The 13,484-nt window shown below is 43.6% G+C and overlaps 1 long non-coding RNA gene across 1 annotated transcript in view; it reads right to left on the minus strand.

The window, feature by feature from the left end:
• LOC143839071 (uncharacterized) overlaps positions 1-12,910 on the minus strand; it is a 53,438-nt gene extending 40,528 nt beyond the window's left edge. The window contains exons 1-2 of the long non-coding RNA XR_013231579.1: positions 12,840-12,910; positions 396-630 (exon numbers count right to left, since the gene is read on the minus strand). This is a non-coding gene — a long non-coding RNA (uncharacterized LOC143839071). The remainder of the gene's footprint in view (positions 1-395; positions 631-12,839) is intronic.
• Positions 12,911-13,484: the final 574 nt, after the last annotated feature.

A 13,484-nucleotide genomic window follows, 5' to 3' on the forward strand; every position in this document is an offset into this window, starting at 1 on the left:
CAAATAATATACAGTATTTGCATTTTATTTACCCACTAGCTTCAAGCCTGTTCCTAAGAACGGGCCTTGAAAGGGCCCCCCTGCCACAGCCAGGCAGCTTAAGATGGCTTTGGGCTGCAGCTCACAGCCAGATCAAGTGGGGTGGGCAGGGGTGGGTGGGGGCTGGGCAGCTTGTTATCAGGACCGGGACAGAGCTCCTTAGCAAGCAGTCAGCAAGCCCAGGCATATAAGACTACTTTTTCCCCATGAAAAACATGCCTCCAAGTGGGGGGGGGGTCACCCTATACGCCGGGTTCACTTCTGTTGGGATAGACATAGCTGCCCATAGTGGCCTCCCGATGCCCGCCCGGTGCCCATAGTGGCCTCCCAATGCCCGCCCGCCTCATTCTACATACCATCCAATATCTCGCAGTATCCAGCGCCCCGGCAGCGGTTCATCAGCGAGGCTGCGGCAAGCATCAGCAGCGAGACAGGGGTGCCAGCCTTTTCGGTGTGACCGGCCTGTTCTGTTCTGTGGGAAGCAGCAGCACTCCGATCCGCCCCTTGTCTAAGCAGAGCTCACACATGCACACTAGTGCCTGTCACAGCGAGATGCAGGGGTGGGCTGGAGGCACTGCAGTCGCGCTGTGTCTGTACAATGGTGACAATGACAGGTACTGTAATGTAATGTAACAAACTCTATATTTTGAGTGGAAATGTTGGAAGGTTGTCTTATACGCCCAGTCGTCTTATACGTCAGCAAATACAGTATATATAGGAGCAACAATGGATAAGGATTAGTCTTTATTATACTTCCACATAAAGGAGAGCTATTACTCTTATTTAAGCAATTGAACTGTGGGTGTCTAATTATATACATACCATTATACCACAGGGAGGATTAAAAAAAAGAAAGACATTTCACCTGCTTTGTTTTCATATCTTTAACCCCCCCCCCCCGCTCCGGAGGAGCAGGAGGAATAAAGGAGTAAGGGCAAGTGGGGAGGAGTTAGGGCGGGCCTGTCTGGGATAAAAACTCAGAGGGCCCAATCAGGAGCCGCTCAGAGGAAGAAGCCTTCCCCAGCAGTTAGTCCTCCAGCCGGCTCCCCCTCACCCAGGGAGCCTTCTGCTGGGCCCTGGGGCAGGCGCGCCTGCCCTTGGGCCCGGCAAAGCCCACTCCCACCGCCCCGAGCCTTCCTGGGCCCAGCAGTAGGCCACAAAGCCTGCTGCCACCTTCCCGAGCCTTCTGCCGGGCCCTGGGGCAGCCGAGCCTGCCCCTGGGCCAGGCAGAAGGTCCCAAGGCCACCTACCTTACTCTGTTCCTCCCTTCCTCCCAGAATTCCCTTTATCCTTCCCTTCCTCCCAGCATTCCCTTTGTTTTTCCATTTCTCCCTTCCTCCCTCTCTTCCATCTGCTTCCTTCTGGCTACCTGTTTCTCTGCCTCTTCTTCTGTCTCTATCTTCCTCCCTTTCTTTCTGTCTTTCTGTCTCTCTTTCTCCTTTTCCTCCTTCCTTCGTCCCATCCCTCCACCCACCCACCATGCTAGGGCCCGCTGTATTTTGGCCACAGTGGGCTTAATATTTAGTAATATAATAATGTGTAATATATATAATACATTAGAGCCTCTTGTGGCGCAGAGTGGAAAGGCAGCTGTCTGAAAGCTTTGCCCATGAGGCTGGGAGTTCAATCCCAGCAGCCGGCTCAAGGTTGACTCAGCCTTCCATCCTTCCGAGGTCGGTAAAATGAGTACCCAGCTTGCTGGGGGGTAAACGGTAATGACTGGGGAAGGCACTGGCAAACCACCCCGTATTGAGTCTGCCATGAAAACGCTGGAGGGCGTCACCCCAAGGGTCAGACATGACTCGATGCTTGCACAGGGGATACCTTTACCTTTACCTTTTATATAATACATTGGTTGAACAGTTGCATAGTTGTAGATTTTCATGTTGCTAGTCTTTTATTATAGAACAGGTCACATTCATCATAAAAATAAAGGTAAATCAGGAACATGAATGATGGCGAGATTTAGATTCTAAATTTTTGAACAATCACAAGCTGGAAGCCTCACAAAGAATCAGAGGAGGGCCTCACATTTTGAAAATCCCACCCAACTCTCAAAATCTCCACCTCCATGATTCAATAAACTCTCAGGGGCTTGATCAGGCTAATTTATTCTGTCCCTTTTTCTTTTAATTGAGGTTTCGTCTAGATTATGTAGAAACCACCGGAAATATTAGTTCATTTAAAAATCTTACATTGTCCATTTGCCACCTCAGCAAGGCACCCCAACATTTCTCTGATGGTTTCCTGTGATATTTTAGCCAGTGGCAATTAGAACATTTGCAATATACTCCTTGGAGAGAAAGCTTTCAAGATTGTCCAGCCATAACATTGATTCCACACTGTCTGAACGAATAGGAGCTACTTAACTAGCTGAGTCTATGTTCTTCTCTCAAGGAAACTCCAAATGACTTAAAGGTAAAGGTATCCCCTGTGCAAGCACCAGGTCATGTCTGACCCTTGGGGTGACGCCCTCCAGCGTTTTCATGGCAGACTCAATACGGGGTGGTTTGCCAGTGCCTTCCCCAGTCATTACCGTTTACCCCCCAGCAAGCTGGGTACTCATTTTACCGACCTCGGAAGGATGGAAGGCTGAGTCAACCTTGAGCCGGCTGCTGGGATTGAACCCCCAGCCTCATGGGCAAAGCTTTCAGATGGCTGCCTTACCACTCTGCGCCACAAGAGGCTCATATGACTTACGAGATAAGATTTCAAGAGCATCTATATCTAAGTCTATATATATATACATCCAAATTTTCAATTATCTCAGGTTATACCTGTGTGACAGACTGCACTTTTTAAAGCTCAGAAGTGTTGCATAAATAGATATAGGACTCTGAAGAGCATTCCTCCCAGAAAAATAGAGACTTTTTTTTGAAACCAAGCAATAACTGGATGCCGATTGGCTAAAGTCATTTGCACAGTTTTGACTCATTCAGAACAACATTAACTAATCAAGATGGAGCACTTTCAATATTTGTTCATATCTTTATTGCCTCTTATGGTTTTTGCAATACTTGCTACTTTCACAGTTTGGCTCAATGTGGGAAAAGGAAGGATAGGTGATTATAAGCTGCTTGAGAGTACTTGTGGCAGTGGATCTTAGAAAGCAAGAGAGAGAGAAACTGTTTCCGTACTAGGGTTTTGACTCAAATTTGCATTTGTATAGGAAGTTTTTTTTAACCCATTTCTGCACTGAAACTCTCCTTTTCAGGCACAGACACAATTTTTCCTCTCACTTGCCCTGCAGCAAGAGAATCCTCAGAAATCTGTTTTTCATTTTTGAAGCAGGAGCTAATGGGGGACTAAATTGGGGCTAGCCAATGTGGAGCCACCTTTGGGTAGAGAAAAGCAGCATATAAGAACCAACTCCTCTTCCTCCTCGTCCTCCTTCTTCTGCATTCACAGAATCAGCCTCTCTGTCAGATGGCTATCCAGCCTCTGGTTAAAAATTTCCAAAGATGGAGAACCCACCACCTCCTGAGGAAGCCTGTTCCACTGAGAAACTGCTCTAACTGTCAGGAACTTTTTCCTGATATTTAGATGGAATTTCTTTTGAATTAATTTAATCTCATTGGTTCTGGTCCATCCCTCCAGGCAAGAGAGAACAACTCTGTTCCATTATCTATATGGCAGCCTTTTAAATACTTGAAGATGTTTATCAAATCCCTTCTCAGTTCTCTCCTCTCCAGGGTAAACAGACCAAGCTCCCCCAACCTTTCTTCATATGACTTGGTCTCCAAACCATCTTTGTTGCCCCCCTCTGGACAAGCTCCAGTTTGTCTATATCCCTCTTCAACTGGGGTGCCCTAAACTGAACACAGTACTCCAAGTGAGGCCAAACCAGAGCAGAGAAATGCAGTACTTTCACCTCCCGTGATCTGGATACAATACTCCGTTTGATACAGCCCAAAATCCCAATGAAGCAGCCAGTGAAATCAACTGCTCCTGAAGAAGAATGGTGCAGAAAAAATTGTTTGCCAATTGGTGAATTTGGTTATTTAGCTTTTATGATGCAGTTGACATGAGAACTTGATCATATACATAGTTTTTAAAAAATGGTTTTTCATGCTGTTTGTATGTCTGTGGGCTCCCCAAAGCTCACTGCAGCAGACCAGCTCCTGGCATACTTGGAGGAAACTTTGGTGCTCAAGCCATACCGATCGAGCTTCTGTCCTGGTCATGGGATGGGGAGAGAGTGCTGGTCACCTTGGTGGATGATCTCCAGTGCCAGCTGGATCAGGATGGATTGGCCATACTTGTATTGCTTGATCTGTTGGCCATGTTTGATGTGGTCAACCATGATTTATTGGCCCACCGCCTTGCTGGAGCTGGGATTTGGGGAACAGCCCTTCAATGGCTATGCTCATTTTTCCAAAACCTGACATAGAGGATGGCAGTGGGTGAGTCCCTGTCATGCCTGTACAGACTCCACTGTGGGGTCCCACAGGGTGCTATTCTCTCCTTTTCATTGTTTAACATCATTATGCACCTTCTAGTATAGCTGGTCCAGAGCTATGAGTTGGATTGCCATCAATATACAGATGACACCCAGCTCCCCTCCCCTCCCCTCCCCTCCTCTCCAGGTTACACATGCAGTGATCCTTGGTCTCCTCCTTGGGTAATGTCGCCATTGTTGGGTTGGATGATATGATTGTGTGTTAGGGTGTTTTTATGTATTAGGGGTTTTATGGGGTTTTATATGCTGTTACCTGCCATGAGCCTTAGGGGAGTGGCGGGCTATAAATAATAATAATAATAATAATAATAATAATAATAATAATAATAATAATAATAATAATAATAATAATAATAATAATAATAATAATAATATTTCCTCATGGTTAGCCACCCGGACTCCCCCTGGATATATTTGCCAGATGTTTGGAAGCTGTTGCTGGATTGTTAGAGCAGAACTGCATGAAACGCAACCCCTCCAAGATGGAGGACCTTTGGTTGAGCAGGAAAATGGCAGGACAGGAAGCACATCTTTGTGGGGTCTCAGATTAACATCTCAAGGAATTTGGGAGTGATTCTAGATGCTTCCCTATCGATGGAGGCACAGGTCACTGGAGTAGCGCACACAACATTTTACCACTTTCGCTTGGCATGGCTACCAGTGCCCTATCTGCCCCCAGACTGTTTGGCCACAGTGACCCATGCAATGGTCACCTCTAGATTGGACCTCTGCAACTTGTTCTATGCTGGCCTACTCTTGTCCTTGGCCCAGAAAATCCAGCTGATACAGAATGTGGCGGGTAGGGTCCTCACTGGTACATCTTGGAGGACCCATATCCAGCCTGTGCTGAGACAGCTGCACTGGTTACAAGTTATGGCCTAGATCAAGTTCAAGGGTTTGGTTCTGACCTTTAAGGCCAGACCTTTAAGGTGGCTTGGGCCCTGCCTATCTGAGAGACTGCTTGTGCCCCTCACAGGGCCCTGTTAGTGATCCCTGGTCCTAGAGAGTTATGCCTGGCCTTAACCTGAGCCAGGGCCTTCACAGTCCTGGCCCCGACCTAGTGGAAAGAGCTCCTGGGATAGCTGACAGAGCTGTCAAAGTTCCACAGGGCCTGTAAAATGGAGCTTTTCCACACAAGGCTGGGTTGTTTAAGAGTCCCCCCCCCCCGGTTTTGCTACATCATTGATTGGACCCTTTGTGGATCATCTTGGAGGGGGTGGAAGGCTCCCCCCCCTGCCATCTGGAGATATATGGTTTTAAGGATTGGGGATGTTATGGGTTTTTAAATAATCTACCTTGAGTCCCACCATGGAGGAAGGCAGACTACAAATGTAATAAAGAAATAAATAATAAAATATCTGAAATATGTGAACAGATTAACAGCTATTGATTTAGCTGAGAGATAAAAGAAAAAGGAAGCAAAATATTTTAAGGATTTCATTGTTGAAGGTAGTGGTGGAATCAGCTGTGGCATGTCTTCTCATATGCAATTTAAACAGGTATTCATTGAAGTCCATGATTATTCCATTGCCTGACTGCTATCCCAACATAATTCAGTTAACTGAAATGGTAAGTTATAATTTACCTTCACCTCACCATAACCAGAACATCTTATTTGTCTCTTCAGAAACTTATATGCAGGTCAAGAAGAAATAGTGAGAACTGAACATGGAATCACTGATTGGTTCAAAATTGAGAAAGGAGTTCGGCAAGGCTCTATACTGTCGCCTTGCCTATTTAACTTGTATGCGGAGCACATCATCAGAAAGGCAGGATTAGAGGAGTCACAAATTGGGATCAAGATTGCAGGGAGAAATATCAACAACCTCAGATATGCAGATGATACCACTCTAATGGCAGAAAGTGAAGAGGTACTAAAGAGCATGTTGATGCGGGTGAAGGAGGAGAGTGCAAAAGTTGGCTTGAAACTCAACATCAAGAAAACGAAGATCATGGCATCCGGCCCTCTCAATTCCTGGCAAATAGATGGGGAAGAAATGGAGATAGTGACAGATTTTATTTTCCTGGGCTCCAAGATCACTGCAGATGGGGACTGCAGCAAAGAAATTAAAAGATGCTTGCTCCTGGGGAGGAAAGCTATGGCAAATCTAGACAGCATCCAAAAAACCAGAGGCATCACCCTGCCAACAAACGTGCATTTAGTCAAGGCTATGGTATTCCCAGTTGCAATGTATGGCTGTGAAAGTTGGACCATAAGGAAGGCTGAGCGTCAAAGAATTGAGGCTTTTGAACTCTGGTGCTGGAGAAGACTCTTGCGAGTCCCTTGGACTGTAAGGTGAACAAACCAGTCAGTCCTAGAGGAGATCAGCCCTGCCAGATCCTGAAGATGAAACTGAAATACTTTGGCCACCTCATGAGAAGGAAGGACTCCCTGGAGAAGAGCCTAATGCTGGGAGCGATCAAGGGCAAAAGAAGAAGGGGACGACAGAGAATGAGGTGGCTGGATGGAGTTACTGAAGCAGTAGGTGCAAACTTAAATGGACTCTGGGGAATGGTAGAGGACAGGAAGGCCTGGAGGATCATCGTCTATGAGGTCGCGATGGGTCGGACACAACTTCACACCTAACAACAACAACACCACCATAACAAAAGCATGCTAGGATATCTCCAACCCTCACTTGGAGTTTGGCAAAACCAGGTGTGTCTTGTTTCCCTTACTTCCCCCTTAAAAATTGCCCTCTAACAAAATAAATCTGGCTATGGGCCTATTGAGATTCATTCAGGTAGTAAAAAGTGGGCTACAAAAAAACAGCTCTTATTTTTAAATGTTTTTTAAATTTTATTTTTTAAAAGGCAGGTTATGTCATTGTGACTTTAGTTGTTTTAATGTAGCACTTTGTTTTGTAAGCTGTCTTGGTGCTATGTTGTCTTGAAAGGCAGAGTACCAAATAGATGATTTTAAAGTGTGCAGGATGTCTGATGAAAGGCTACAAAGAAAGCCTTTAATTTTTCCTGCTAAGAACAGTTGAAATTTTTAAAAGATACTGCAGGCTGCCTTTGTACCTCTTCAACTCATTATTGAGCTAGTGTTAAAGAACATTAATTGCCTTTAATCTTGAACATTACACCAATCATTCAAAAATAGTGATGGCTTCAAATTAATTTTGAGTAGAAGTTACTTATTATTTTGTACAAAATGTTTGCTTTTGTCACATTGTAGATCTATATGAAGACTTACAGTGCAATCTGAAATATAGTTCCTTCTTTTAAATTTACTGAAGCTTTGTGAACTGTATTAGTCTGAACTGCTATTCCAGTTAGCCAGCTTTCCATTTCCCTCACTTCATTTGAGGAATCTGAGAACTACTTGACATTAAGAATGTAAAAAGAATGGTTATTTGTCCTTTTGACCCCTTGATGTTAAAACTCCAACCTGGGAAAAAATAAAATAGCTAGAAAACTTCCCTCTTAGGGTATGGTGCATATTTAATCTCCCTCCTCCCATAGAGCATTCCCCAACTAATTGCTTTAATTTCATAATGATTTTGTTGTCGGTGAGCATGAACAATGAATGAAAACATTGCCCCAAAATAATGAATCAGAATCTGAACAGATTGGTTTTTTTTTAAATCTTCCAGTTGCAGCTTTATGAAAGCAATTCCTGTTAGCTATGCTTGATTTCTAGAATGTGCACACATATAATCACATTAGCTGTCTATTTTATGTATGGGACAGAAGACATCGAACTGGAAAATTCATTAACATGTGGCTCTAATCCTTCAAAGATGTTTTCTGCTGTGTGAAAGAATGATTGCTCCAATACAGGAAGCCTTCAATGACCTGTATGCTGCTGTTCATTTAGAAAAATGCTCCCTTCCCTCTGAGCTTTATTTATTTTGGTGCTAAAAACACCATTGAGGAGAGGGATTAAATGATTCAGTGCATCCTGGTTTCATTTTGAAGCAGTGGAACAGTTCTGATGCTGGGAGGGTGGGAGAGACGAATAATCAAATACTATACAGTTGCAGGGAAGACGGTTGCAGGGAAACAGTCTCCTCATGTTAATTGCAAGGTTTTAATGGCTTCCTTATTGGGCAGATGGATAATTAGCTGCACCACTAGTCTTATATTCTCTTCAATACCCTTTTACTGGAGATATCCTCAGGAGCTCTCATCAGAGATGTTGCAGTATGTCTGGGTTTTGTTGGTTGTGTTTAGCTGAGGTCCTTTGAGATTCCAAAAGGAACTGAGACAAGGCCAAAGGGCCTACACACAAACAAATCAAAGCGAGCTCTGGATATATATATGGTTGTTATTGGATTATCACAGCAAATGTCAACCAGAAATAACACTTTGTGTCTCTTTTTCATGTTGCTTGTGGAATGGTATTTATATAAAGAACACATAGCCCCTACTGACTGAATTGATATCTCTGGGGAGCTCAGTTTTGCAGAGCTGGTAATTATTGGACAGCCAGTGTGGTGTAATGGTTTCCGTGTTAGACTAGGATCTGGAAGGCAGGGATCCAAATCCCAATACAGCCATAAGCTCACTGGGCCAATCACACCATTGCAGCTTGATATCCTTGACAGGGCTTTTATGAAGTGAACAAGTAATGATCACTGGTCACTTTTTGCACTAACTACACCTGTACTGTAGAGGAGGCAGTAGAGTTAGTAAGGTGAGCAGATCAAATCCCTTAGTATCCTTTCTCTTGACTGTTTTGCAGTTGTCTCTTTAATCGTTAGAGGAAGGTTGAAATTCCAGCCTCCAGTTGGGACCTGGCCATCTCCCAGCATTACAACTCATATCCAGGCTGCAAAGATCAGGTCCCCTGAAGTAACCTGATGCCTTGGACTATGTGGCATTTATGTCAGGCCTGTCCAGTTCCCTCCCTCAGTGGCAAGATTTTTCCTCTGAGCAGACCTAGTGGTCTGTTTTCTTCTTTCCTGAAGAACTCCACGCTGTCTCAGTGTGGTATTTTACTGCTGGCTTAGCCCAGGAACCTCAGGGAAAGGTCAGGATTACCCTTTAACTTAAACCACTAAAAATGGCACTTGAGATGTTTTGAAATTCAAAATTCAAATATTTTATTTAACATAGAGGGTAAAGGTCACGTGAAATTTCTAACTCAATATATATTACTCTAAGGTAAATGCACTTTAGTTTTCATGTTTCAGGCTAATGAGAGTTTCTTAAGCTATTCAAAGTTACTTAAATTTTTATGTTGAGAGGCTTTTGTCCCAGTGTTTCCCAAACTTTCCAGCAAACTTTATCATTCAGAATCCCCAAGTCAGGGAAGATTGAAATCTGAGCCAGAGAAGAATGTTCAGGTTTCAAGTGAGCATTGCAATATTACTAAATTTCTATTCTGAGCCAAGGGAATATAAACTTGAACACACCTTAAAGTTATAATAATTGTATCAAGTTCCAGTCAATTTGTCCACCACTAATTTTGTTTAAAAAGCATGACAAAGCATAACATTGACTGATTATGCATGGCAGCAACCACACTGAGCTGCTGTCGGGTCCGTGCACTAGGGTAGCATGCCCTACTGCATCTTGCATGTGCATGGGGAAGGGAATTCCCTGGCGTACATGAACTGCCCCGGCGTAGCACGTGCTGGGGCCAGGAGAGCCCAATGTGCTGCACGGTAGCAGTGGGGGAGTGGGGGGCATGGGACCCCCACTACATATTGGCAGGAGAGTAGCATGACCACAGTATCACAGGAATATTGCCCAAAGTATCACAGGGAATGAGAGTTTCTGCATTCACATACCATTCACATAGCATCCAGGGCACTACGCCGGACCTGGGACAGTATAGCGGCAGCGTCATGTGTAATCTGGGATTAGCCCCACTGCCTGGCTGCCACCACCCCAGACTTCCAGCCCCGTGCATAATCACTCATTATGGCTTGGTTTCAGAGTATCAGAAGATACAATTCAAATTACTCTGGCTCAGCTCTGTAAATGGGCTTTAAATTCTGATGTTCTGGGGTTGTACTTCTAAAAAACAGCACACTCAGTTTTATTATTATGTGTAGAAATGTACAGGGGAGAAGAGGAGGTCTCTGAATTCATTTTAATGGCCTTTCATGTTAAACCTGAGGATCCATTTTTTCCCAAATACTGCCCACAGTATTTGGTGCCACTTCAAGTGCTTTTTAAAAAAGGAGCTCTGTCAAGTTTTGAGTCCCCAAACTGCCAAGGTCATAACCTTCTAGCACAGAGTATGGCCAAACTGTTCACTGTAAGTCACATTTCAAAAGGTAATTTAGTAACCTGACAGTCCCGTTTTCACAGGCTATGTTTAGAAGTCTAGAGAAAGGCAAGAGGGAGGAAGAAAGAAAACTGAAAGATAAAGAAAAGGTAGATAGCAGTGACTTCTATTTGCCATTTGATGTTTTTCACAAATCACTACTGCTATTTGCCATTTCTTTAATGTTAACAGGAAAACCCTAAGATTTCTAGGCACTTCAAGCACATTTTCCACAAATGTCTTTCTGATAGTAAGTTTAGTGACATAGGAGCTGCAGTGTAGTTTCTTCCTGCACCATTTGATTATATATTCAGTCTGTGATCATGTGGGACCTGCCCACACCACAGGTGTTTTGTTTCCCCCTTAGCATTGTTCTCGTTTTCGGGAAGGAAGGTGCCATGAGCTCTTCCTGCATGCCTCTGAATGCAGTGACAGCAGTATGGCATAGGCACATTTTCTACAGCTCTCACATCACTTTGTTGTCATAATTCCTTAGACCCAATTCCAACACAGAAGTTAAATGACTTAAAGCAACATGAATGAAGAACAAAATGCTGATATCCAAACTGGCAGTTCCTGTGTGGAAACTTCGCTTTCCATCAACTAAATTAGTTAGGTTAGATTGGATCACTTTATTGGATAAATTCAATATTCATATCTAAGATATAATCCCTACCATTTTTAGAAAATTATTTGCTGGCATGAAACTTCAGTCATCTAATATTGTACAACTCAGGCCTCAAATTCCTTTCTCATCTCAATAGCATTCCAGTTGTTTAGGGAAAAGGTATTTGAGGTGCAGGATTCAGACTATGTAGATAGAATTCAATATGGAGCAGGGTGAACATTTACATTTCCCATTATAACCTACCCAGTTAACACTAAGATTTATCTCCTCCCACCTCACTGTTTACTTAGATATATTCAGATCACTTTTCTTTGGCTTCTTGTACTTCACATAATATGATTAAACCAACAATATAGGTCAAGAAATATGCTGAAATAACACTGAGGAGCCAAGTCTCTTTGCATGCAAAAAGTCACAGGTTTCCAGCACCTCAAGTTAAAATGAACCAAAATGTAATGTGGGAGACCTCAAGTTGTGAACCTGCATAATTGCTACCAGTCAGAGTAGACAATAATTGCCACACTAGACCAATGGTTTGATTCAATATAAGCAGTAACACATGTTCTTATGTTATAAGGAGGAAAAGCACGTGCTGGGGCCAGGAGAGCCCAATGTGCTGCACGGTAGCAGTGGGGGAGTGGGGGGCATGGGACCCCCACTACATATTGGCAGGAGAGTAGCTCCTACATTGATCCTTTTTGGTAACACTCTTGTTTTTTGTATCACTGTTTGTTGTTGTGATCCCTGAAGACTCTGAGACGGGATCATTCTTAAGGACATTATTTATCTCACATCTTTGAGCTCAAGATTAATTTGAAAAATTCACACACACATGGATACTCTTAAAAATGTAATGACATACTTAACAGTGCTGCCTTAAGTCTCTTCTAAATCAGTTGAAGTGAACAGGCCGAGAAGGATATAGCTCTGCCTGGGATTGCACTGTTAGCCTCTTGTCTCTTGTAAAACCAGTGTTGCTTTCAGCATATTGATGCAGGGTGACATTGATCATCCTATCAAAATACCAGAAACCACAAGATTTACATTCTGTATTTATTGTACCTTTAAGACCAACAACATTTCATTAAAGATATATAAGCTTTCTTGTGCATGCACACTTCTTCAGGTACAAATGTGTATACACTGAAAATGTTATACCTTGAATAAAACTTTGTTGATCTTAAAGATGCCACTGGACTCAAATGTTGTTCTGCTGCTTTAGACCAACATGGCTAGCCACATAATCTAGTATTTATTTCTTTTAAACAAGGATGCTTTTTTTCAGCATCTCAGGATAGCAATAGGATGAACAATAAATTATATATGATTAAACATTTAAAACTCAGTACATAAAACCTAACTGGTAGAACCAAGCCAAACTAATGAAACAGAGCCTAAGCACCTATAAGGGCCAACCAGAAAAGATAATCAGTATAACTATCACTGAATATTATAAAGTTGAATTTGTATGCAGACAACTAACTCCTTACCTGACTTGGTCTCCTGGGGGTATGCCACCAGTAGGAAGAGAGCACTGCCAATGAGGGCTAATCAATTCAAATTGCACTCTGCCAATCAGGGCCAATCAGTTCAAATGGCATGCCGAGAACTCACTCCCTAACTGATTGGCTCTCCCAGGGGTGTGTTATCAATAGGGAGAGAGCACTCCCCCAATGAGGGCTAATATTGAGGCTTGTCTGTCATCTTCCTCTTCCTGCTTCTTGCTGGGTGGAAGAGGTGCTGGCCTCTCTAAAAGCCCTTGCTGCTGGTAAGTTGGCATCGCTTAATTGACTCCAGTGAGCCTGGTGGGCTGACAAGGAAGACAGCTGCAGCTGGAGACTGGGTAGAGGAATGAGGAGCTCCTGCAGCAACTTTGGAATCTAAACCCTGGTTTGTCTGCAGCTCCTGCAGACACCTCCTGCTGGTCTGAGTTCTCTGTCTCTTGAACATCTGGATGGGTTAAGTTCTCATACAGCTGAGGCTCAGGTAAAACTGGAGCTTTTGGCAAGGCTTTTCCTCAGAAGAGTCCTCATTAACAGGACCTGGGTTCACAATACCTCCCCATAGCCCTGCACCTGACCATCAGAGTGTTCTTTGGTTTCCTCCACCCTCCAGTAGACCTTACTAATGAGGAA

The sequence above is a fragment of the Paroedura picta genome, chromosome 5 (assembly GCF_049243985.1).
Source record: "Paroedura picta isolate Pp20150507F chromosome 5, Ppicta_v3.0, whole genome shotgun sequence".
Lineage (NCBI taxonomy): Eukaryota > Metazoa > Chordata > Lepidosauria > Squamata > Gekkonidae > Paroedura > Paroedura picta.